Source organism: Camelus dromedarius, chromosome 1, assembly GCF_036321535.1.
Source record: "Camelus dromedarius isolate mCamDro1 chromosome 1, mCamDro1.pat, whole genome shotgun sequence".
Classification (NCBI taxonomy): domain Eukaryota; kingdom Metazoa; phylum Chordata; class Mammalia; order Artiodactyla; family Camelidae; genus Camelus; species Camelus dromedarius.
This window is the reverse complement of record NC_087436.1, coordinates 81,728,339-81,753,168: the sequence shown is the minus strand read 5'-3', so window position 1 is coordinate 81,753,168 and position 24,830 is coordinate 81,728,339. Positions and strand designations below refer to the sequence as shown.

General features: G+C 36.7%; 1 protein-coding gene across 4 annotated transcripts in view; it reads left to right on the top strand.

Annotated features, from left to right (window-relative positions):
- MAPK10 (mitogen-activated protein kinase 10) overlaps window positions 1-24,830 on the top strand; it is a 438,616-nt gene that overhangs the window by 99,046 nt on the left and 314,740 nt on the right. For 2 of the 4 annotated variants that reach the window (XM_064486050.1, XM_064486053.1), the window contains exon 2: window positions 20,776-20,842. The exons of 1 other annotated variant lie outside the window; for it this stretch is intronic. The gene's annotated coding sequence lies outside the window, so the exon portion shown is untranslated. Of the gene's footprint in view, window positions 1-10,835; window positions 10,924-20,775; window positions 20,843-24,830 lie in introns of all 4 variants that reach the window. One more of the 4 variants, XM_064486054.1, reaches the window with a different exon arrangement.

Here is a 24,830-nt window from a genome sequence, read left to right as displayed (position 1 = left end):
ATATAAAGGACTCTTAATACGTCAGTAAGAAAAAGACAAACAAACTAGTAGAAAAAGTAAGCAAAGATATGAACAGGTAATTCAAAGAGGAAGTTTAGGCTAACAAACACATGAAAAGATGACCACCCATGTGAATAATTACGGGAAGGCAACTTAAAATGAGATAGATCATTTCACACACCAAAGTTTAAAAGAAGTATTAACAAGGATGGAGAACAATAGCAAGAACTGGTGGTGGAGTGCTGAATGGTACAACCACTTTGCGGGTAGTGTGGTTAGGCCCAGCAGGGCGGAAGATGCCTCTGGACACCTTGTGACTCAGCAGTTCCAGCCACACGTGCCCAGGGAGACGTGTGAAAGGATGTTCACAGTAGAATATTTTTTAGGCGTTAGGTAATGTAATTGTCAAGTATTTTATCTTAGAATTTCTAAAGCACTTGGCAATTGATACCTATGTCATCTATCAGATTGGCTTTGCTACCATGTTTTTACTTTTTTAAGTGGTTGCCCTAGAATTGACAATATACATTTACAACTAATCCAAGTACATTTTCAACTAACACTGTACCGCTTCATGGGTACTGCAAGTACTTTATAATAACCAAGCATGATGGTTTATTTTGTGTCAGCTTAATTGGCTGAGAGGTGCCTAGATGAAACATTTTTTTCTGAGTGTGTCATTGAGGGTGTTCTGGATGAGATTAACATTTGAATTGGTGGCTTAATAAAGTAATTGCCCTACCTAATATGAGTGAGCATCATCCAATCCAATGAGGGCTTGAACTGAACAAAAGGCAGAGGAAGGAAGAACTCATCCCTTTGTTCCTGCCTCATTAATTGAGCTAGGACAACTCATCTTATTTTCTTCTTCCTCTGACCGGAATTTACACAAGCAGCTGCCCTAATTCCCAGGCCTTAAGGACTCACTGAATTGCACCACTGGTTCTCCTGGGTCTCCAGCTTATAGATAGCAGATCTTGGAATTTCTCAATTTCTCTGGAGGACCCTGACTAATTCCTCCCTCTCATTCCTTGTATCATTGGTGTCATTCATTTCACTTATATATAAGCAATAATCATCAAATATATTGTTGCTATTATTATTTTGAACAAACTGTTATATGTTAGATCAACTCAGAATAAGAAAAAAAGTTTTATTTACCTTCACATATTCCTTCTCTCTCATCTTCTTCCTTTTTTTATGTTGATCTGAGTTTCTGACCTTATATTATTTTCCGTCTCTCTGAAGGACTTCTTTTAACATTTCTTGCAAAGCTGGCCTGCTGGCTATGGATTCCCTTAATTTTTGTTTGCCTGAGAAGTCTTCATTTTTCCTTTACTTTTGAGGGATAATTCCAGAAGATACAGAGTTCTATTTTGGTGTCTTTTTTTTTTTTCTCTGAATACTTAAAATACTTCACCTCACTCTCTTCTTGCTTGCATGGGTTCTGAAGAGAAATCAGATATAATTTTTATCTTTGCTCCTCCTTAGTTGAGATGTTTTTTCCTCTGGCTTTTTTCAAGGTTTTTTCTTTTCTTTTCTTTTTAATTGAGATTAATTGGCATACAATAAGATTTTTTTCTTTATCTTTGATTATCTTCAGTTTGAATGTGACATACCTAGGTATAGTGGGATTTTTTTTTTTTTGGCACTTATCTTGCTTGGTGTTTTTGAGCTTCTTGGATCTGTGTTATGGTGTCAGACATTAATTTGGTCAAATCCTCTGTCATTACTGCTTCAGATGTTGTTTTTGTTCCTCTCTCTTTGTTCTCCTTCTGGTATTTTGTTATGTTACACCTTTTGTAGTTGTCTTACAGTTTTTGGATATTCTGTTGTTTTCAGTCTTTTTATTTTTGCTTTTCAGTTTCTATTGGCATATCCTCAAGTGCAGAGGTTCTTTCTTTGGCAGTGTCTAATCTGCTAATGAGCCCATCAAAGACATTCTTCATTTCTGTTACGGTGTTTTTGATCTCTAGCACTTCTTTTTGATACTTTCTTAGAATTTCTATCTCTCTGCTTATATTGCCTGCCCATCTGTTCTTGCATGTTGTGTACTTTTCCCATTAGAAGTCTAAGCATATTAATCACAGTTGTTTTAAATTCATGGTATGATAATTCTGATTTTCCTGCCATATCTGAATCTGGTTCCGATGCTTATTTATTCTCTTCAAACAGTGTTTTTTTGGCCTTTTAGTATGCCTTGTGTTTTTTTATTAAAAGGCAGACATGATGTTCTGGGTAAAAAGAATTTCTGTAAATAGGCCTTTAGCGGTGTGGTGATAAGGTGTTGGGAGAGGGGAAGTGTTCTGTAGTCCTATGATTTGATCTCAGTGATTTAGTGAGTCTGCACCCCTGCTCTCTGAACTTCACAAGTGCTTCTCAGTGTTTTTTCCCCTGCCTTATGGGAGACAGGATGGCTTGAAGGGGGCTGGAGTTGGGTTTGAGTGGCTGGAGTTCCTTTCCCGCAAGTAGATTAGGCCCCCAGTAGTTTAGGGTCTTGTAAAATAGTTTCTTGAAGGTAAACTTTGTTAGGAACAGAATGCTCTAGTGATTTTTAAGTGATTACTTTTCTCTCCCCTACAAGAAGCACAAGAGAGTTTTTCCTCCAGTCTTCACTGTGAGAACTTGGTAGAAGTCCTGACGGTAAAACTCACAAAAGTGTGGGGTTTCCCTAAGAGGAGCATCCTCCACCCCAGAATTTTTAACTCTTCGACTTGTCCACATTGAGTCTCCAGCAATTCATCAATTACAATTTAGGTTTTCCTACCCCAGCACTGATTCTCATGGAGGTTTCTGCTCATGGATTTCTGCACTGGTAAATTATAATTCTCTATATGCATTTCTCCAATTTTGGGGGTAGCAGTTTGCTCTGTGACCTCTCTTCTTTGATGGATCTCAGTAGAGTTGTTGATTTTTCAAATTTTTACTTATTGTTAGGGTGGACTGCCAACTTCCAAGCTCCTTGGAAGGACTGACTGAAAACAGGAAGTCTGCTCAGGGACATTGTTTTTAGTATTAAAACATTTGAAACATCCTAAATATCTGTCGTTAGGAGAAGAAATAATTAGATTGTGGTATATTCGTATAACCGACTGCTGTAAGTTAAATTAATGCATTGGATTTATATGATTTAAAGTGGCCATATCACAAAAACATAGAGTAAAAAAAGCAAATGCAAAATAATACACAGAAAACAATGCTATACATCATTTATGAATACATATGTGTTTAATGAAAGTACAATAATATAACAGAAAGGTACATTTCTTTAGGATAGTGATTTCTTCTGGGGTATAATGAAGAATAGAGTCACTGAGGAATAGAACAGGGATTTCAGTTATGTGTATAATATTTCATTTCTAAAAAGAACAAAAGATTTAAAGCAAACGAAACAAAGGATTAACATCTTGTAATTATGTGTGACCTTAGGAAAGCTAATTAACCTCCAAGCACTTTAGTTTTCTTTCTTTGACAAAGAGGCAGTTGTGAGGGTTAAACTGACGTATGTATGTTTCTAATACATTATAAATTATAATAAAAATGTAAAGAAAAGTTACTAGGAAAGAAGATTGAAATATTTTAAGAATTTAGATGAACTTAAAAAATGACATTATGTGGTTTGTTATTGTAACAAGTTCTATCATATTCAACTCAAATTAGAACAAATGTCTCTGTTAGCACTCCTTACTCTAGCTGTCATTTTATTTGAAAAATGCCACTAATGCTTCTGCTGATCAAGGGTAAAATGGAAAAACAAAGCATTAGTTTTATTTGTTCTGGAGGAGTCAGGGACTGACTTGATTTCCATCTTCGTTTCCTGGGGAATGTGACAATTTTTGCTAAACTTGTTTGATTTCTGTCTCCATATTTCAGTAACTCACAAGGAGACCTCCTTTTGTGTCCCTAGAATGAAATAAAAATATTTTCAAGCTCCTAGTGGAGTTTGTTACTGGTCTATTTATTAACAAAATACGAGAAAGCTGCAGGAGAGTCTTCAATGGGGGCAGCAGAGGGAATCAGAATCCTCCCTGAATATGCTGCTTGTATGTTTTCTTCTTTGTCTTCTAGTGTGGATGATGTCTCTGAGCTGATTGGCATCTTGGCCCATGTTTTCTAAATCACTCCAGCTTCATGGCATATCAGATTACTGTGACTTTGATTGAGATTGCTTTGAAAAGTACAGTGTTTTTGAATGACTTGGAAACTACCTTCTGTTTAGGAAAATGCTTGTACTCTGGGTGTCAGTAAGGCTGAGATTATTAGAAAAAGATAAAGGAGATAAAGTCCTCTGGGAACCAACTTTCTAGCTTTAAGTGAGAAGAAATCTACACAACCATATGAGCTATGAAAGCCACTGTTTGAAGCCCGAAATTTCTATTGTGAAATATCTTGTCTTTGGGACACATGCTTTGTGGCTAAAAGGTTCATATGGTTTCTGTAACCATGTAACACAAAAGTAGGTCTCCTTGACCCAAACTGAGAGAAACTGTTGAAGTGTGAGTTCCTCTGTGAACTCAATGCTTGTAGCAAAATAAGAATAAAGATATTTTTAGCAATTCTGGTGCCAGCTTTGAGATGAATCAGAACATTGCCCTCCAGGCCCAATATTTCTATGACTAAGTGAAAAAGGCTAGGGAATCCCAGGTTTACTTTGAAGAATATACAGATGGGTACGCACACTTTTATGCCATATGCATGCAGATATGCACACACAAATATACCCCATCTCCTTTTCCTTCATAGGAATGAGGTTTTCTCTGTAGAAATGAAACATACTCAACTAAATAGAATAGTTTAATATTTAATATGAATCTGCCTCCTTTAATAAGTATACCAAACACATTTAAACTTTTTCTTGATGATTCATCCATCACTATTAATAATTAAATATGTTTTTATTTCTCTGTAATGCTTTGCTTTTATTCCCTCTCCCTTCCCCATTACTAAAGAAATACTCATTAACAGAAAATCAGAAATATAAAGAGGAAAACATCAATTATTACACTTACCCAGAGATAACCAGTGCTAACTCTTTGTGTAAGTATTTTCAAATGCACACTCATAGACAGACACATACTAAGATAGGAACATAAAATCATATCTTTTATGATCTGTCTTTTTCTCACAGTGATTTATCGGGAATACTTTTTTTAATATCAAAACCCATACCTGAAACATCATTTTAAATTACCACATGATACTCCATTGTGTCAGCATGTATTTTATTGCAACAATTTCATATTGTCAAACAGTTAGATTATGTTCAACATTCTTATATCACAGACAACACTGTATTAAATGTATGTGTGTTTGTATGTGTATGTGTACAAATATGTATCTTTATGTATATTCTTAATTATTTCCGCATAATAAATTATCAGGTGTGGAATTTATATTTCAGAGAACACACACATTCCTTCAGGAATAGGAGTTGTTTCTCTGAAATGGTGCCAGGTTTTTCAGCCTTTAGCCTAGTCCTTTGAAAGAGCTTTCTTCTGGAGTCTGGCTTAAAAAACAAAAACAAAAAAACAAAAACAAAAACAGAAAAACTTTCAGCCTGCCTCCTCCAGGATTAAGCCGTCTCCTTAAGGCTGAGTGGGATTGGCTTGTAAGCTGTTTGAATTGAGCTGTTGTGCTGTAAATTGTTTGAGCTTTTGAAAACTGTGCTTTACTCTAGAGGAAAGACCTCTAGGAAATGGGAGTCCAGTTATCTAGGTATTTTGAGGGCACTCCTACCCCCAGAACGACTCTGGTCAATTTTACGTGTGAAATTCTTGCCCCTTCCTCATGTGCATTTTTAACTAAATGGACCATTCAAGTTCTGACAAATGGATTTCATACAACTTCCTTCGTCTAATGGGTATTAATATGTTTTAGTCATAGTTTGTACGTTTCCACACTGGACTGAAGCCTTCCCTTGCAAACAGGCTGCTACTGCTGCTTCTCTGGCTAAAGTCCTTTTGGGAAAGATTACCCCTACCTGGACAGCTCCTTTCAGTCTTCGTAGTAGTTGAGGAACCCATTTTACTAGCCCAGTGTTTTAACAAGTCTGTGCTGTAGGGCTTGTTTTACAGCACTTTCACTGTACTTACCACCCTGAAACATCTGGTTTAGTCACATGCACTAATGGCATTTTTAAGACTCAACTGGCAAAATTAGAAGAAGCCTTGCAAATAATGTGACCAAAGGCATTGCCACTTGTTCCTCTAATTCTCAGAGCCCCTGCTTTTGGAACTCATAGCTCTCATCCTTTAAGATAGTCACCAGCTGCCCAGTGTACTTGATTCCTCCTTCTTTTGACTCACAACTGATAAAAGGAGAGATACTCCAATATTGCAAGGCCGAATTGCTTCTATTAAAAATAACCATGTTAGGTAGAACAATCTTTTCACAGTGTGCTCTTGGAAGATAAAGACCTTAAGCATCACAGTGTGCAAACCTGGAGATTTCATCTATTGGAAAAGATACCTCCAGAAGAACTCTCTTCAGCCTCACTGGAAAGGCCCTATCAAGTACTACTAACCAAGCTTTGTGCTACCAAACTCCAAGGAACAGACTCCTGGATCCATGTGACACATCTAAAGAAGATGTCAAATTCTGACCTGAACATCATCTGATAACCTGAAAATAAAGATTTCCTGGGATTGATGTAGACAATAGCTGATGAGACAACATTTCCAAGACATTCTGACCAGATCTGTTGGAAATTTGTCACCAAACCTTTGATGATGATGTAATGCTTCAGATGATCTCCAACGTCTATGATCTTGATAATATTTGTACTTTGGATAAATAGTGTCTGAGAGTTCTCCCTCCTACCTCTCATTGTTACTTATGTGACCATAATAGGTTTCCAGTTTGTGCACTTTCCATCCAACATGAGACATAACACCTAAGAAAAATTTCCTAATATTGAAGGAAAAAGCTGCTGAAACTAAAACCCCTGAGTCTTGATCATCAGTGTTTTCAGAGAAAGATCTTGGTCAAAAGGGGAAAATGTAAAAATTAATTAAAAAGAGTTAGGGAACCAGAAGAGGGAGTACTCATGCTCTGTGATGATAGCAGAGCTCAACAGGAAAAGGAAAGACTCTTCTTTCCTGGCAAGGACTTAGCCAGTGAAAAACCATGGATGCTTTGTTTACGATAGCCCCCCGCCCCACTTTCTTATCTTCTCTGTAAAAACGTTCTCCTTCCTTTGCAGTGCAGGGACTTGCATGTGGCTCATCATGGTTGCAGACCCCAAACTGCAATTCTCTGCTGATTCCAAATAAACCCATCTTTGCTGAGGAAGCATCTGGCAGTCTGTTTCAGCTCAACAATTTGTATTTTAAAGAGAGATGAGGAGATTTCCCTTAAAGGTTTTGTTTTTATTCTCATATAAAAAGAAACATCTGAAACTCAGAAAATGTTTGGACATAGAAATTTTGGGGCTAGAAGGAATATCTTTTCCCATGGATTAAAATATACAGTTCTTGAAAAGATTTAAGCAGACTTTCACCAAAGAAATGTGAATAGCAACTAAAGATATGAACAGGTGCTCCACATTATTAGTCACCTGGAAAATATAAATTAAATCCAAGTTGAGATAGTACTACACACCTGTTAGAATTGCTAAAAACAAAAAATAGGACTTAAGCAGGCATTCACAAAAGATATGTGAATAGCAACTAAAGAAATGAGCAGGTGCTCCACATCATTAGTCACCTGGGGAATATAAATTAAGTCCAAGATGAGATAGTACTATACGCCTATGAGAATTGCTGAAACAAAAAATAAAAAACAAAAAAGACCAACGAACACCGAGAGATGATAAGAATGTGGACTAACATTGCAGATGCAGTGAAGATGAAATGCAAATGCAAAAATGGTACAGCCATTTGGAAAACTGACAGTTCCTTTAACATTAAACATACATTTACCACATGACCCTGCAATTCTACCTCTACCTATTTATCAAGATTGAAAAAAAAAATTCTGTCTATCCAAAAACATATATGCAAATACTTACTGCTCAGAAATAAAAAAGATGAAAAAAGAAATTAAAAAATGAATATTGATTTATGTAGGAACATGAATTCATTTCAAATGTATTAAGAACTCAACAGGCTGCATAATATCTGATTTTACTTACAGTCTAGAAAAAGAATTGTGGGGACAGAAAACAGATCAGTTGTTGCCAAGGCCTTGGGATAGGGTGAGAGGGTCACCTTAAAATTGTACCATGAGGGAATTTTTAGGGTGACGGAACTGATAAATTTCTTAATAGTGGTTGTGGCTATAGGACAGTATGTATTTGGCAAAGCTCATAGAACTGTCCCTAAAAAAGAGTTAATTTTACCGTATGCAAATTTAAAACATGAATAAAAATTTAGAAGTTAATAAAATTCTATTTTAATAAGAAAAAGAAAATGCCATACCAAAGTGTCTGTAGTGGCCATATGAATATGCATTGCATACTTCCAGCACAAAGAGCTTGATTGACCAAAGGGCCAGCTTCTGTGCTTGCAATTCTTTGCTGCATTTGCCAGTGACTGAGCATGGCTGGGATACTAAGGGAGGCCCATTCCTGAGGGTCATGAGTCTCCCCGATGGCCTTGTTGAAACTTCCTTATGCTATACCAGAGTGTAAGACACTTCCATCTAACCTCCTTTCCTTCTTCACTCAAGTCAGACTTGCATGGTGGTTATGGTTCTCCCAGCCTCACTGGCTCTCTTCTCAGTTTCTCCCACACAAGCATTTCCCTGAATAAAATCCTTGCATGTTTAATCTTGTCTTGGCAGCTGCTTGTTGTAGGACTTGAACCAACACAGCCTCCAATTTTATGCTCTATAATATGATCACCACAGAGATAAAATGCATAATCACTTTTTTTTATTACTTTTACCTAATCATCTTTTTAATAAAAAGTTTATTGAATACAGTATACATGAAGACATGCAAAATGTAAGCATACAGCTCTATAAATTTTTGCAAAGTGAAAATATCACCTAGATCAAGAATAGTAACATTACTAGTAATTCAGAAGCAAATTTCTCTCCATGCCCCACAAGCTTATGTCCTCTTCAAGTGACTGATTCCATCTCAAATACAATTAGTGGCCTGAATTCCTACCACTATAGATCTGTCCTGCCTATTGTTGAATTTTAAATAAGTGGCATCACTAAATATACTTTTATTTTGATCTGGCTCCTTTCAATTATGATTATGCTTGTGAGGATCATTCATGACGGTACATATAGCATCAGTTTATTCCTTTTCATTGTTGTGAAATATTTCGCTAAATGAATATATACCACAATTAATTTATTGTATCAATAGAAAAGTCCATTCTACTATTGATGGACATCAGTGTTTTTTCACTTTTGTACTCTTACAAATAATGTCATTATGAACGTAACTTGGACATGTTTTCTGGTGCAAATATATGTGCATTCCTATTTGGTATATCACTAGGAGTAGAATTGTGATCATAGATTATGTATATGATCAGAGTAAGAAGATATTACCAAACAATTATGTATTATATATTATATGGTTATACTTCTATCAGTGGTATATAAGCATTTCATTTCTTCTACAATCTCATTGTCATCATCAATGTTTGATATAAAATTGACAAGGACATAACAGTAAAGGAAAATTACAGGCCAATTTCTCTCATAGACAAAGATGCAAAAAATCTTAGATAAACTAGCAAACAGAATCTAGGAATCTAAAAAAAGATAATACATCACAATTTACCTTGATTTATTCCTGAAATGCAAAGGGAGTTTAGTATCTGAAATATCAATTGATGTGTTTCTCCACGATATCAGAATAAAAGAGAAAAGTCACATAATTGTCTAAGTAGAAGGGAAAAAGCATTTGATAATATTTAACACCCAACCATGGTTTAAAAAAACTCTTGGCAAACTGAAGTGAGGGGAACTTCACTAATTTAATAAAGAATATATATTATGAAGAATATATATGTGTGTGGCCTAGTTGTTGTAGACTAAATTTTGTGTCCCCCACCAAATTCATATGTTAATATATATATATATGAAGATTGTGGCAAACACCATTTGTAATGGTGAGATATTGAAAGCTTTCCCCCTGACATAAAGAAGGAGACAAGGAGATGTTCTCTATTATCATTTTTACTTAACTTTTTTAGTGTGAAGGTCTAGTCAGAGAATAAGGCAGGAAAAAAATGGTGTAAGTATTGGGAAGAAAGAAATAAAATAGTCATTATGCACAGATGTCATGACTGGATGCATAAGAAACCCAGAAGACTACAGATAAATTTTAGAATTAATAAGTGAATTTAGCTAGGTTGTTAGATACAAAGTCAGTTTATAAAACTAAATTTTATTTCTACGTATCAGGAACAAAACTGTTGGAAAATGAAATTTTAAGGAAAGGACAATTCAACATAACATCAGAAATGGCTTCATCAGTGCTTATGCTAAATGACAATACACTGCTATGCTTTTGGTGTCCTCTTATCAGAGTTTTCATAGTTTTCCAATCTCTCGACTCAGTGGATTGTTAGCTACCATTTCTATTGCTCTCACTATGCTTATTTCTAACTGCAACTTCTCTTAGTAATTTTATGCCCTAAGTGTGCTATGATTGGAAAAATCAATAAAATTGTATAATGGGTAAAAACTATTTTAATAAAACTGAAAGCATTTGAGCACCCAGACTTTGCGACTTTTATTTTGGCCATCTAGGCCATGTCAGGGCCTTTTATACTTATATCCAAGATCTGATTTTGCTCAAAGTGACTGAGATTGCCAAAAGTGCAAACTCCAGGGAAGAATGCTGTAATTCTGTGTCTGTCTCTCTTTAGATGATAGAAGAGACTAATGAACTCCCCAGCTCCTTACTTGAATAGGACATTTCTTCAAGTTTTCCAAGAGATTATTTCATCTTGAAAGGTAAAGAAAAAGGAAAGTTGATTTTAGCTTCTGTACAGAAATTTTAAGCAAGATATTTTATCTCCCTTAGGACAAAAATTTGGTTTAAATCTTGTCACTAAGTTTGGTATTAGATACTGACTCTGATGTGATGTAAAATCACATCACTCTTAGGTAATGTTGTGCTGACTTTAAGAAGACTTTGTTTCTAATACTAGTTGAATTTGGCTCAGCTTAGTAAGTAAAATTATAGTCAAATAGATACTATTAACCAAATAAGCCAATAATTATCAGGACCTGACCCCAAAAATTGGGCTTTAGAAAGATGTAATCCAATAAGCATTGAATCTCTGTAGCTAATCTAACAGATGGAGCAAAAGGAACTAGCGAAGAGCTAGGCTTTTCTGGTTGACAGGAGCTGGTGGGACTACATTATTAAATATCTGTGCTCTAGTCATAGCCTGTGGGTACAGAGCTGGCATTACAGATAGTTTCTACTCTATTTAAGAAATACTAGTAGTAGCTCCCTAAATTGATTTCATTGCTCATTAATATGTCATGAACTTCAATTGGAAAAGCACTAATTTAGATGACACCAAGATTCCATCTTTAAAAAAATATATATACATATATTTATTGAAGTATAGGCAGTTTACAATGTTGTGTCAATTTCTGGTGTCCAGCACAATGCTTCAGTCATACATGAACATACATATATTTATTTTCATATTCTTTTTCACCATAAGTTACTACAAGGTATTGAGTATCGTTCCACTGTGCTATACAGTAGGACCTTGTTGTTTATCTATTTTATATATAGTAGTTAGTATCTTATTAGTCTATTTCTACTTTTAAAGTGATTCATGTAAAAAATGGTAAATTTTATTGTAACATATGGGTAGGCTAGAGGAGAGTCTAATAAAATAACCCAGAAACAAATGTAAGAACCCAAACCTGATCCAGAATTTCTGCATTTGTGAGGCAGGACTGAAAACCTTTTCCCTACACCATTATTATGAGGATAAATAACATAGTGAATATGTGTAAAATAGCTGCGTAGAGCCTATGGTGAATGGTTGTTTGCAAAGATACTGATCAGATTCTTCCCCTACCTTCTTGCAAAGATAGCTGAACAGTCTTCTTTCCCCGCTGTAATAGGGCTTGCCATTTCTTCTAAGAGATATAGTCCATTCTCCTAATCTTTCCAACTCCTGCTGGAGTCTGGGCTGGCTTTTAAGCTTTGCCTAATGAAAGGTGAAGTGATGCTGTGGTCTTCTGTGCTCTGGCAACAAGAAGCTGTGAGCTTTCATTCTTATCTTTTTGAAACTCTTTGACTAACATGTGAAGGCTTTTTGAGAATGAGAGACCAGGTATAGAGACCCAGTAGTCCATACCAATCACCAGACATGAGAAAAGCCACATTAGCCCACCCAGCCCAGTTGTTGTAGACTCAATTTTGTGTCCCCCACCAAATTCATATGTTAAATCCTAATACTCAATATAATGGTATTTGGAGGTGGGGCCTTTAGGAGGATATTAGGTCATGAGGGTGGAACCCTCATGAATGAGATTGGTGCCCTTTTAAAGAGGCTCCAGAGAGATCCTTTGCCTCTTCTGCTGTGTGAGTACACAGTGAGAGGATAGCTCATCCAGGAATGGGGAAGCAAGCTCTCACCAGACACCACATCTGCAGGTGTCCCGTTCTTAGACTTCCAGCCTCCAGAACTATGAGAAACACATGTTGTTCAACTCACCCAGCCTATGATATTTTGGTATAGCAACCCAAATAAACTGACACCAGTCGAGCCTACCTATTCCTGTAGCCATAGAGTAATTCCATTTGAGACCAGCAGAAGAACCACCTATCTCAACCCAGCACAAACTGTTGGTCCACTAAATCATAAACAAAAAAAAAGTTGGGTGTTATTTTAAGTTACTCTGATTTGAAGTAGTTTATTACACAGGTTGGATAAATGATAGATTTGTCATGAGTGAAGGAAAAATATTTAGTTTTCAGGAGAGGATATAGCTCAGTGTTAGAATGCATGCTTAGGATGTATGAGGTCCTGGGTTCAATCTCCAGTACCTCCATTAAAAGAATAAGTAAATACATAAATAAACCTAATTAACACCCCCCAAAAAGCAAAAAAATTTAATTTTGAAGTACAATTTCTAAGATAACTATTTTTAAATACTGAGATTTATTTCTTAGGATTAGGTAGACAACATTAAAAAAATTTTTTTGGCTTATTTTTGTTCTCACTGTATATTTATCTCATTTCCAGATTATATATATACCTAAACCACCACTATTTGAGACAAAATTGAGTTTGTTGAAAGTTTGTGAATCAGAAGGAATCTTTGCCTTTGATTAGTTTGGGCCCCTTACATATAAATAAATGTTAGATAAATGGGACACAAATATCACAGCTAATACTTGGAGATAGGTCTGTATTGCATAATGTAGAAGACCTGTGGATGATCAATATTTGAATCTCTCTCAATGAGAAAACAATAAGATAGATAATTTCTTTTCTTTGAGCGTGATAGGGGATTATAACTCTAATTAGTCATAATGCAGCAAACTAAATTTTGCAAGTGCAGATTGTTTTTTCAAAAAGTTTGCAGAGTGTAATATTAGTAATAGCTAACACTTATTGAGTAATGTGTCAGACATATTGTAAGCATTTTTCAAACATTTTTTATTGATTTATAATCATTTTACAATGTTGTGTCAAATTCCAGTCTAGAGCACAATTTTTCAGTTATATATGAACATATATATATTCATTGTCACATTTTTTTCTCTGTGAGCTACCATAAGATCTTGTATATATTTCCCTGTGCTATACAGTATAATCTTGTTTATCGATTCTACCATTGTGAAATCCCAGTCTCTCTCTTCCCACCCCCTGCCCCCTTGGCAACCACAAGTTTGTATTCTATGTCTGTGAGTCTATTTCTGTTTTGTATTTATGCTTTGTTTATTTGTTTGTTTGTTTTTTAGATTCCACATATGAATGATCTCATATGGTATTTTTCTTTCTCTTTCTGGCTTACTTCACTTAGAATGACATTCTCCAGGAGCATCCATGTTGCTGCAAATGGCATTATGTTGTTGGTTTTTATGGCTGAGTAGTATTCCATTGTATAAATATACCACCTCTTCTTTATCCAGTCATCTGTTGATGGACATTTAGGATGTTTCCATGTCTTGGCTATTGTAAGTAATGTATTCTAAGCATTTTTTAAAAGCATTGTATGATTACACCTCAATTTCCTTCTCTGTAACAAAGGGATAATAGTAGTAGGTATGGGTGAGGAAACTGAGGCACAGTGACTTGGTTTGGGTTCCCTAGAAGCAGAACTTGAGATGGGGATTCTTACACAAGTGATTTATTGTAAGAATGCTCTTGGAAGAAAGGTGGTGAAGGAATCAGGATAGGAGAAGGGAAAAACTAAGCCAGAATGTGCTCTCAGATAAAGCCTAGCTTCAACCTAATCCTATGGGGAGTTCTGGAATATTAATTGCATCAAAAGGCTAGTCCTACTTTGAGTAAAGGAGTCCAGCCTTTTGTATTCCTGTATCAGGCAGTTACTAGTTGAGGTCTGGCTGCAGCTGTGATTTCTGGGGTACCTAACGTTCTAGAAAGGATAAAGCTCCTGTTGCCAAAGGGAAGTTCTCAAGGAAAAGGAGCAAATGTGACCCAGGAACAGCAATTACACCAGCTGAGGGATGGGGGCACCAATAGAGTAAAGGGATCTGGATGGGGCATCAGCGGTGTCTGATATAGTCCTCCTCTTGCACTGATGAAATCCACTTGTTTCTCACATTCAGGCTTACTCTGTCCAAGTGTTGCTTCCCCAAGATTCTGACTGGTTACAAGTTTTGGAAAACCTGCAAGAGAAGGATGAGTAGGAAAAACTACAGCCTCTGTTGTTACAGTCAATCCTAAGATCATATCTGATACTCATTATCTTCTGCTTTTACCTTCCATTCTATTTTCTGTCCCTGCTGGTTAGCACTTCTCCAGTTTAAGGTGGCCTGCCTGCTGGAGTGATCAAGACTCTCAGTCCTGAAAAGTTTAAGCCCCTGATTATTTTGTCTTCATCAGACCAGTGTTCCTAAATTAACTCACTTAGTGTTGAAACTGGCATAGGAATACTAAGAGATGTCCTGCAGATTATCTGAGTGTCAGTCATATTCTGTGTGTCCCCACTATGTAGCAATAGTCGCTTAGCCTCATGATGACCAGGGTTATCATCTCTGCCAGTATATTAACTTCTCTTTGCTAGTCTGCTGGAACAAGGAGCACAGTGACCAGGCAGCCACTATAGCTTGAAGTTCAGTGGGACTCTTAATGTATCCCCTGGTGGGAGCGAGTACCTACTGAGAGTCAGGATGTCTATTCCCACAGAGCCTAAAGATTCAAGGATAGGAACAGACATTCCTCGAGGGGGTTATTGGAGTGACTGTAAGCAGGAAAACTCCTGTTTGTACTCCTTTGTTCCCATATATTCTACATTTTGGAGATACAGCACCAAATAAAGGGTATTGGTTCAGTGAGTATACTGTATCCTGAAGGCCAGTGTTCTGTCCTCACAGGGCGTCTTCTTCAAACTGGCCCTTAGCTGCATCTTCAAGAAGTGATTCCACTATTCTATCAGCTCAGCAGCTTTGGATGGTATGGTATGTGTTAGACCAGTGGATTTTATTATCATGGTCTCACTACTAAACCTCCTTTGCCATAAATTGTGTCCATTGACTTGAGGCAATGTTATGAGGGATCTCAACTCATAACAGGAGTACTTGTCAGTTCTGATTGAAATAAATCATTGCCCTTTTATAGGAGGAAGGGACCTGATACAATCAGTTTCACATCACTAGGTTGACTGGTGTCTGTGAGGGATGGTTCTGTATTGGAAGCTTGGCATCTGTCTCTGTTGCTAACATGTTGAGTAGTCCACAGTGATGGTAGCTTGAACAGCCTTGGGAGCCTGTGCTGTTGGGGTCATGAATGAATAGCCTTATTCTTTGCCACTGTGTCCTCTCTGTTCATGTACCCATGGTGCCAGCACTGATTTGGCCAACTACAGAAGCTAGGTGACATCCTAGCAGCAGAGTCATCCTATCCACTTCATTTCTGAGCATTTCTGCAGTAGATACACTCTAGTGGGTATTGATGTGGAATAGAGATCTTTGTGCCGAGTCCCATAAGTCCTTCTACATGCCTCTTTCCCAGATACTCATTTTTTTTCAAAACTGAGGTGTAGTCAGTTTATAATGTTGTGTCAGTTTCAGGTGTACAGCATAATGTTTCAGTCATAAATATACATACATATATGCATTTTCATATTCTTTTTCATTATAGATTACTATAAGGTATTGAATATAGTTCCCTCTGCTATGCAGTAGAATCTTGTTGTTTATCTATTTTGTATATAGTAGTTAGTATTGGCAAATCTTGAGCTCCCAATTTATCTCTTCTCATCCCCTTTCCTCTTTGGTAACCATAAATTTGTTTTCTATATTTGAGTTTCTGAGTCTGACTCTGTTTTGTAACTAAGTTCATTTGTGTCCTTTTTTTTTAGATTTCACATATAAATGACATCATATGGTATTTGTCCTTCTCTTTCTGGCTTACTTCACTTAGAATGACAATCTCCAAGTGCATCCATGCTGCTGCAAGTGGCATTATTTTATTCTTTTTTATGGCTAAGTAATATTCCATTGTATTCATATACCACAGCTTCTTTATCCAGCCATTCTCCAGATATTCTCATCCATGATTTACCAATATTGCTACTTTCAGGTCTCTGATCAACCAGCTAAGCAGTTTGCCTCACAGAAACTGTATGTATTCTTCCCTTGGACACTTCTCTCTCCATGCAAAATGGATGGCTAGATGCACTGCCCAGATCTCTCCCTGTTGGAGGGGTTTCCTCTCACTACTCTCTTTTAGAGTCAACTTGAGTGGTGCTGTAGACCACCAACTGACCTTTATCAGCTTGTACCAACATACTGAACTGACCTGTCTGTGAACTAAGTTTAGTTTTTGTTCTTCGCCAGCTGGTCATGGGGAAAGCCACCTCCACTCAAGCCATAATTTGGTCCCAGATGTGAGCTGAGGGTGAGGCCTTGGTACCACAGTGGTGAATGACATGGAAATCTGTACCACGTGTTTGTGCAACTTTCTTGTGCCCTCTGAACCTGATAGCTACATCACTTCCATTTTATATGTATTTTCAGAGTTGGTTCTCTGGAAGCAGACTCTAGGAAAAATTTGAGGTACAAGATGTTTTTAAAGAATCAATTTTAAAGTTGTGAAAGGAAGTAGAAGGAGGCAAGACTGGGCACAAGAAGAAGTCAAATTTCATCCAGGTCCACCAAGGCATTGGACGACCTGATTGGGAGCTCTGCAGCAACTGGTGACTGTTGGAGTGTCTTGCAATAGGCTGGAAGAGCCAGGCCTTGGCTTCCTTGTCTCTCTCAGTCACTTGATGTGGGCACTGGGAAAGGTATAACCTGGGGTTAAGTGTCTCTCTGCTGCTGAGGCGGACCCTTAAGGAGCTGAGTGCTGGAAGTTGTCTGTACTTTTACTGTTGGTTGGCGAGTCTTCCTCTGAGCTCCGTATCTGTCTCAGCCAGCCTAACCTTATGACTCAATGGGATAGGTCTGATCGTATCCAGATCGTCATCTGCAGTTGCAACTGTGTGTCCTGTGATCAGATACTCAGTCTTCACTGGAGCCCAGGAACATGCCAGAAGCTGTTTGTAAACAGTGCCTAATTCTCTGCTACAGATGACATGCTCTTATTCTAGAAGCCTAAGGCTCTGTGCTGCAGTTCCCCTATGAGGGCTTGTCAGAAATTCTATTTGGTGTCTTTCTTTAGCAGGTACCTCTCCTATGAGATCTGCTAGGTTATCTGTCCCAAGCTGAAGGGCTGCTTTTACACAGCTTGGACCTTCTGTAAAGACCTTCTTAGTTTTTGCTCTGAGACCAATTCCAATCTAGCAGTCTTTCTCATCACTCAATAAATGGGTTGGTGTTATATTCCAAACAGAACACGCTGTGCTAAAATCCCAAATTGGCCTACCCAGTGCTGTGCTTCTTTTTCAGATGTGCAAGGTGAATAACTTGCTCTTTAATTTGAAGAGGATCGTTGAGCGTGACCTGGGTCACTGGACCCTTAAATGTTTTACTGATGAGATAGGCCCTTAAATCTTTGCAAGGTTTATCTCCTACCCTCTGGAACACACTAATTTCACTGTGGCACTCAGAATACTTGCCGCTTCTTGCTAATCAGGTCTGATCTGTATGATATCATCATTATAGTAAGTTTATGAGACGCTCTATAGAATGTCCAGATGGTCCAGGTGCCTTTATTATAACAGGCAGCAGGAGGTTTATAGCCCTAGGTCAAGACAATGAATTAATATTTTTGTCCATCTCATGTGAGTGAAAATCATGAGACATGAGACAGATTTGGCCAGGACTCCATTTACTATCTCATTTCCATAATGACACCAGATAATCAGCATCAACTCAGACCCTGTGTACAACAGCCCTCAAAAGATCTGGGAATTCTCTTTCCCCAGGATATCATTAACTGAGTGAACTACTGTAGTCCTTTGGGGGTAAGATTGGGAAATTACTGCTATATACATTTTCTGTAGTCTTTTACAATCCTTCCTAATGTAGTCCCAGCCTCTACTTAAGTGAATGAGTTCTAGGTCTGGGAATTGGTTCTGAACTGGAAATTGGACAAAGGGTCATGACTTTCCTATTGGAGGTCTGACTTCAGCTTTCTGCTCATCCACTCATGATCTCCTTTGATTACATAAATTAGAGGTTATCCTTATTGTCTGTCTGTTTATTTCCTCCTAGGAACCCTATGTTTTATTTGCTGACTCCATTGATCCCTGTGAGTCAGGCCATCTTGTCCTTGCTGCTCGTCATGGTAATTATGCTTTTCTGGCATCTGAGGGTTAAGTGCCACCCTTAGACTGACTCTTCTGGGAGCTTATCATCCCTGCTGCGAGAGTGAGAGCAGCTCTGTAACGGCACCTCCTGTTACCAGCTCCAGCTCTCGGAAGGCGACCAGTCCCCAGTCAGCTTCTTAGACATACAAATCTCTACTTAGAGTTTGCTCTCTGAAGATTCAGCCTGCAGTACTGGGTTAAGCCAAATTAAACATAATTTCTTTACAGAGGGTTTTTAAATGTCTTTTATGCCAAAATGGAATGTGAATTTCCATTAACAGTATATAACATTTTGAGTAAAACCCCTATTTAACTTATTTTGTCATCGAAATTTCTTTAACTCCCAAACTGGCAGTTTCTTGGGCCCTGATGTTATTAACACTATAGGTGAAAAATATCTCAAAATGTTATTTTTAGACTTATAATTCTCTAGTTATGAGCATGTTTTTACATCATTTTTATGTTTGTATTTCCTTTTCTGTAAGCTGTTCATTGTTTGCTCATTTAAAAAAATTAGTTGTTAGTCTTTTGTTGATTTATAGAAGTTCTCTATAGATGGTTGGAATTAGTTCTTTTCCTAATATGATAGAAAATACTTTTTCTTGATTGTTATTTGACATTTGAAGTTAAGAACTTTTTTTACTTTTTTTCTCTTTCCTTCCTCCTTTCCTTTCACACTCCCTCCTTTCATTCCTCCTTTGTTTTCTTTATTTCCTATCATATTTCCTATCCTAAGCCATTGTAATAACCTTCTAATGGTAATAACCTGGCTTTCATTCTCATCCTTGTCAGTTTTTTATTCATACAACAGCCAGAATGATTTTTAAGAAGGGCACATGTGAATATGTCACACCCAAGGTTTCAGATACTTCAGTGGTTTCTTGATGCTCTTAAGATGAGGCGCCAAGTTGGTTTATAAGTCTTCTGTAATCTGGGCTCTCACCTACTCCTGTAGCCCTATCTCTAGCCACTTCCTTTCTTTTCCTCTAATGTGTCAGGCCTCGTTGCCTTCAGAGCCTTCACAGGTACTGTCACCCACCTGTCCCTCTTCATGTCCCTGCAACTTTGCCTGGGTAATTGCTTGTTCTTCAGAGCTTATCTCAAATGGCACTTCTGTAGGGGCAATTTTTCTACCTCTCAGATTGGGTCTCTGTTATATACCTTTGCTGCATCCTGTAATAACCTTTGTAGTCCCTCAGCCAGCTACAGAGTATACATAATTAACCATTTGTTTAGTCAACTGTTTGTATCTCCTGCAAGATTCTAATCCCTGTGCTGTCAGGAGTTCTGTCTCTCTCCTTGGCCCTCTTTTTGTATTCCCAGCACTTTACAAAGGGTCTGGCACTGAGTAGATGTTCAGTAAATAATTGTTTAAAAACTATTGATTGAAGGAAAGAATGATTGAGTTTTGAGAATTAGGCAGTAGAAAAATGAAGATTTTTAGTACTATGCTGATACATTTACATTTTATGCCATGGAAAATGAGGAGTCATTAAAGTATTTAATAACAGAGATTAGTTTTAGTCTTGTTCTATTCTTCCCTCTCTTCCTGCAGTGTTGGATTTTCAATCAATAATTATTTCTTGAGTATTCTTTATATGACTAGGGATCCGCATGGGTACATAGTAGGGCATCTGTAATTCCTTAATCAAAATAGAATGCATTTTTTCCTCTGTTGGTTTAGGGAATTGATTTTAAAATTATATCTGACTTTTTTCTATTATTTTATTTTAAGCAAATAATTCTTAGAAGAGAGTTACTATTTCTTCTCAATACTCTCCCAATCCTCCCCAAAATTTCAGTGGTCTGAGCCATAATAACAATGTTTTATTAAACAGGTTAACATCACTGTATTAGGGAATTACATCTTTTTGTTTTGTTTTGTTTTAGGGAATTATAGATTTTAATGGTAATGACATGCTCAATGCTACTTTTGTGAAGAGAGGAAAACACCCATGTAAGTATCAGGTCTTGAAGAAAAAAGATCTATTTTTTGTCTTACACTTTTTAACCTAGAAATTATTAGATGATGATCTAATAATAAACATGATAATACTAATAATAATAACAGAATAATAAGCAGAAAAGATATCTCTGTGCTTCTTTACAGAATGGCTCTGTAATTTCTGTTTTAATCTCAGTACTTACTTTTGTTTACATAATGCTTTTCATGTTCAAATTATTTACCAAAAATTAAGTAATTAATTATAATACTAGACCATGCAAGGCAGATAAGAATTATCTTCATTTTACAGATTAAGTCAACTGTACCATATTCCAAGTGATTAATGTTTTAAAATCTCTAATACCAAATGGTCTCTGTTCCTCTGGAAGCATGTGGAAATCCAAATTTACATAGTAATTATGTGTTCAATTGTGCTGTGAGAAAGCAAGTGGCAGGCCCAGATAATCCTCCAAAAAAAAAAAATACTGGTAACATACAAAAGAGTTTTTTATTCTTGTTGAATCGTAATATTATTCACATATAGTAGTTCCCTTCTTGGAAGTCCTCTAAAGCTAAAACAAAAACAAAAACAAAAACCCAAAATAAAAAGCCTTGATAAATACTTTTTAATGTATAGAATCAATGCAGTGAGATGGTTCAATTTGCATCCTGACAAGTGAAAAAGAAGCCACAGTCTATTTGGAGATAAGAATGATGCCCAGCCATTTCCTTATCGTTTGGTACATACATAGTAGTACTGGGCTGCATCCTGGTTACTATTAATACTCCTTCTGCAAGAAGAAAACTTTTGTGAAGAGAATTTATTGAAAAATAAGTTATGAAATATTGTTGAGAATAATTCTTTAGCTTTATATTGTGGAAGGACTCTGATAAACATGCCATTTCTGTTTTTGAGAAAACATAATACTTTTTCTCTTTTTCATGGCAGAGAGACAAGTTATAATTGTTAGTGAAAAAAATGAGGAAAGTGTTTATCTATCGATCTGTCATCTCCTCCATACTGTGTTCTACCATGTTCAGAAGGAAGGCCATCCCCATTCAAAAATAGAAAAGGAGGGTGTCTGGTTGATGGTATTTTAGTTCAGTGAGAACAGTTTCTTCAGCACTGTCTGATATTGTGCAAAAGTGCCAGATATATCATTATTTATAGATTCAGGGACTTCTATTTCTGATGATATGGTGCACCAGATGTCTTGAGTAACTCTTCTTGTAAAGAACATCTCTAAGTCCTGGAAAAAAATTTTGAAAATTGTTATTTAGATGAGTCATCAAGAAAATAAGGGAAATTATGGGAGAAATGACAAGAAGGCATGCATCAGAGGGCAAGAGACAGTCAGAGTCACTTTAATGAGCTGTGAAAGGGTTATGGGAGACTAGTCTTGGGACTTGTGCAAGGTGGAAGATTGGGCCATAAAGCTAGATCCTCCACATCCTCAGTGGTGGACCAGTGGGTGGACCAGAAAAACCCCGGCCTTCTGGAGGGTGATGTAGGGATTCTTGTCTATCTCTACCATGGCTCTGGGAAAAGCAGGGGAAAATATGTCTCTTGAGACGTCTCCATGAGGCCTGCCCTAACATGTTTTTTAAAAATTTTCCCAAATCCATACTATTTATGGATTGAAAAACCTTTGGCTAAAAACTAAAGTACTCTCCGGCTTCGAGTGTTTTTATGCCCCAAGCAAAATCAAAGGCAAATCTCTCTGAAGACATTCATTATAAACCCAGGCCTCAATGCAGTCCCTCAGGGAAAATTCCTATGCATATGAGCTGACAATAAAAATCATCAAATACATGCAGAACCATGAGCAAGAGCCAGTAAAAATGTCAAACTACATAATCAGACCAACAAAGGCTGAATATTGGAATTTATCAGATGCCAAATGTAAGTATGAATATTTAATATTTTTAAAGAAGATGCAGGATATTATCATAAATACCATAGGAGACAATAATCTGACAAAAAGAACCAATTAGATTTTTAAAAAAGAACAAGAAGAGCTTCTGGAAATGATACATATAATTATTTGTGAGAAGCCTGAAGGACTGTTTACACAGCAGATTTGACATGATAAGGAAGGAAATAGTGACCTGTAACATGCCCTGAAGAAGAGAGGTGTAAAATTGGAAAGTATGAAAGAGAGGTACATGATACGTGTAAGACCGAGTAAGAGGGCATAATGTATATCTAACTGCAGTGTCAGAGACTACAGAAAATGAAGATGAGGCAATATTTTAAAGAAATAATAGTGAAGATTATACAAAAATGATGAAGGGTGTGAAACTCAAATTCTAGAGGCTCACTGAATCCCTAGAAGAATCTTTAAAAGTAAATCCACACTGAGATCTATCCTAGTGCAACTGCCAAGCCTCAAAGACAAGTGAAGATCTTAGAAGCTGCATGATGATGACTTAGTTAATTTCTTCATAGCAACAGTAGGAGCCAGAAGACATTGTAATAAAACTTTTAAATAGCTGAGATAAAATTATAGTTCATCTCGAATTCTCTGCCATGTAAAACTCTCTCAAGAACAATTGTAGAATAGGTGTTCATTAGAGGAAATGCTAGAAGATTTACTTTGAGAAGCTGCAAAATCATCTTAGGAGGAAGAGCTGAGAAGAAAAGGTGAGCAAAGACAATGGTAAACATGTACGAAACTCTAAATAACCAGTGAGCATGTTAACCATCAATAATGATGTCCAATTTGTGGAGTAAAAAAGGTAAAGGTGAATTAAAATACTGGAAAAAAGAAGCTTTCAAGATGAGAAGGTGTAGCTTGAGTTAAAATGAGGAGGGAAAAAGTGTTATATCATCAGATATTAAGATAAATACCCATTTTATATTTTAGGGTAATTACTAACATAACAATTAGAGTATAAAATTTCCAACATATTCAAAAGAGAAATATGAAGTAAGAGATATATTTATGTAAATTAATTCAACTCTTTAAACTGTCAAAATATACTAGAGAACTTTGTGCAATTTGTTTTTCACATATCAAGGCAAAATATTTTAACCCTCTTTCTCTTCTGCCACCTTTTCCTCTCTCCTTCCTTATTTTCTTTAATTATTCCCTGGGCATCTGATATGTAATAGGACTTAGGTAGGTACTATGGATTCAGAGATAAATAAGACAGTTTGTCAGTAGTTCAAAGTCCACCTACTCTTTAAAGGAAGGAATATTCTGATGATACAAAGAAGTGATAATTTTCATCCATGGGAACATAAGTGGAGCTTCAAAGAGGGCAACTATGAGAAACAAGAGAAGATTAAGAGGGTACAAGACCCTGAGCTGCTAACACAGCTCTAAATTGCAGTTATGAGGGTGACATAGACAGTTTTTATTGACTTGGAAACCACATTTGTTCATTTAATGCAGCTTTAATATTTTCCTTAAAAAAGTGGTCAAGTTAAAAAATGAAAAAACTTAAGTATCAATTTTTGGTAGATTTTTTTCCTTCCCCAGCATTTATAGACTATTTATTATGTGCTGAGTACTATATATACATTGACCTACCTCATCCTCTCAAAGGACATATGAGGTAGGTACTATTACTGTCTCTGTTTCAAAGGTGGGGAAGCCTAGGCTGAACTGGGCAAAGTGATTGCAAAGAACTAACCAATTCCAGAACATAGATTGTAAGTGAACAGGAAGGGATCTGTGCTCAAATAAGTGTGGTCCATATACAGGACAAAAGAAAGCCAAGCAGGCAACTTGTCTGATGGCTTTTTCAGTTTCTTTATGTGTCTGTAAAGGGGAGCAGCAGTATGCAACATTTCCCAAACGTGTGAAACTGGTATGTTTGACCAGCACAACATGGGGGGTGCAATCCAAATGCAAATTTATTTTTGTCTTTCACCATGTCTCTAAATTTTCTTCAGGGTAGTTGTATTTCCCTAGCCCCTGGATAAAGACTTGACAAGGCTAGATTGTCTGGTCGCTCAGTAGTAAAATCTTTAATTTACTTTTGGTTGGAAACA